We start from the raw sequence: 2,797 nt of genomic DNA, 5'->3' as shown, positions 1-2,797 counted from the left end.
TGAGCACAGCAGACAGTCGCTTTGCTCTTGCCTACCAGACCCAGTGTGAACCATACATAAGCTACCTGTACGTTGTCATACTTTACCCTTTGTATGCAGACAAAAAATACATTTATTATCATGTTCTCTTTTAACCAGACTGAAGGATGAAGACAAGTTCACTGCTTGTTTGCTTCCTATCTATAAAAGTAAAACGCCACGTCACTCTCCATCTAATAAGCTAAAGGACCAATCATATGTATCAGCTAGAATATCCTCTCCACCTGTACACAATTAAATACTTTTTATAATTTCTTCTATTATGCATACATTGATCACAAATCCCAGTGGCTTTCTACTTCCATAATCTTGAAACTTCTTTTGATTAGCATTTTACCTGCTTGTGTGAGCATTATGAATGTATGAGAGTGTGCGCGTGTACATATGGAAGGAGAGATAAATTGGAACAACACAGTCTCATATTTAAAAATGTGAATGCTAAATCCCATCTGAATGAAGCATATTGTCCCAGAAAAGGACAGACTGGCTTGAAAGCAAAGTACAACAATAAAACAAAATAGTCTGAAGCATAACTTTGAAGCAGTTAATATAGTGGTACTTTTACAGCTGAGTTTGCATTTAATAAAATCAGGTTCTTTACTGAAACAGGAGAAATATACTTTCTCTTATGTTTCTATAAAACTTTGGAGAAAAAAAGAAACAGGATGTCTTAACTGCAAGAAGAATATTTCACAATTTTTTATTATAGGATAAAAAGATAAGGTCTTTTGGACTCTTAATTACAGGATTGTCTGTATTTTTTTCTTCTTAAGCTATCAACAGATATTTGTGATTTCATTTAAATTATTTTCCCAGTATTGATTTGGCAGTAAAAGCTACATTAATATGTCTGTTTTCACAGATATACACATTTGAAAACATGATATAAATGAAGGTGGTATTCCTTCAGACAGGCTGTTTGCATTTATCACCATCACTCCAATACTTCCAGTATGTTTTAACACTTTCTCAGGTGCCAGTTGCAGTTTGCCATTTATACTGAGGAACAGAAGGTATAAATTGGTGAAAGCAGAAGACAACAGTATTCCCTGGCATCGGATGCTCTAACAGGGACATTTTTAAGCATTCTGTTGTAGAAGAACGGCTGCAGAAGCATGGCCTTAGAATCTCTGAAGATCTGCACAATCCAGGCCTGGTATTAGAATAGGCCTGTAATCAGAATTGTACTGAAGTTGCTGTGCTGAAGTTAACAAGAAAGGTAGCCTTGAGCTATTCTTGAATCCTGAGACCAAGTAATTATGTCGTGCCAACAGGCCGTGGCTGTCACAAGATACAGCTGCTGGCAAAGCAGGTGCAGGGCCAAGAAGGATAGGGACCGGAATGGGAATATAGGGAGTAACAAACTACAAGGCTGAAGCACAGGAACACAAACAGCTACATGGATAGAATGCTTATTTTAGTCATGATAATTAGTGGTGTGAGAACCGCGCGCGTTTAGAGGCTAATAACCAATTATATTTCTGCTTTACGAATATGCATGTGTATCGGTTCTATATAAGTAGTGTTAGAAACTAATAAAGTTGAGCAAGATGCATAACTCATATTGAGTGTCTTCTTGACTCCGGCGAACCCTTCTTCCAACATTCTGTATTCATTTTGAATAATCATTTGGAATGGGGATAGGAAAAAATAAAAGTGAGGTTATTTTGGTTTGACTTTCAATTAATCACAGCATGAACTGAAAGTTCTACACCTCTGGATCAGGTTCTCTCCTCCAAATTCTTCGGATTCACTGAATGTCCTGCCTGGGAACTGAATGGATCAGTTGCTACTTCATTCTGTTGTATATGTGTATGTGTACATGTATGTATATTACCAATATATATGTATGTATGTATAAATAACTTCCCAATTTACTAAAGAACATATCTTTCTTTTTTCGAAACAATCAGGAAACACAAAATTATACCCTGTATTGAGCAAGCTTTTGTATCATAGACATCATTTAGTATATACCACACTTTGCCCGAAATATGCCTGTGAGCCTCTCTTTCTTCTTAGCTAATGTAACAGAAAGATAGAAATAACATTTATACATTTTTGTTAATATTTTACCTGTACAGGATGGTTATAAAATTGTGCTTTTCCAGAAAATCTGGGAAAGCATAACACTCATTTTTTTATTCAAGTAACACTTCAAAAGTGATACATCTTATTCATGAATGGGCAACTAATAGGCACATACTAGATAGAAAATGGAGTTCAGAGCCTTAGGGCAATACAGTCTATCCTCTATAAAAGAATGATATTTCTGGGTTTGGCCAGATTCTAGCAGTCCAGCATTTTTGTAAAAGTCTTCCACTCATTAACACCTAACTAGGCCCAAGACTTCATGTAATAGTTTCTTAAATGTTTTCAGAAAAAAAAAAACAAAAAAACCACACCCTAATTCAGCAAAGCAATTTTCTAAAGTAGCACTTAAAAACTTTATTTTTCACTCTTTCATGCTTTTTGAACACTTACTTTCCAGATAAATGTGTTCTTTGCTTTCACTGGAGATTTACTGCAGTTTCAACTTCTTGCAATGATATAACAATGTTCCGGGGGCCTATCAAGATAATAAGCTGACTGATTCGAAGATTTCTGTTTTTAAAGTTCCACTACATTCCCATTAGAAGTTACAAATTCTGTGGAATAAAATATATATAAATATATACACATACAAAAGTAAGTGATAGAAGGCTATCTAGAGAAAGTTGTATTTTTTTTTCTGAATTCAACAGCTGCTGATAAAATA

This window comes from Falco punctatus, assembly GCF_963210335.1.
Source record: "Falco punctatus genome assembly, chromosome: Z".
NCBI classification, from domain to species: Eukaryota; Metazoa; Chordata; class Aves; order Falconiformes; family Falconidae; genus Falco; species Falco punctatus.
Note: the sequence above shows the minus strand (reverse complement) of the source record.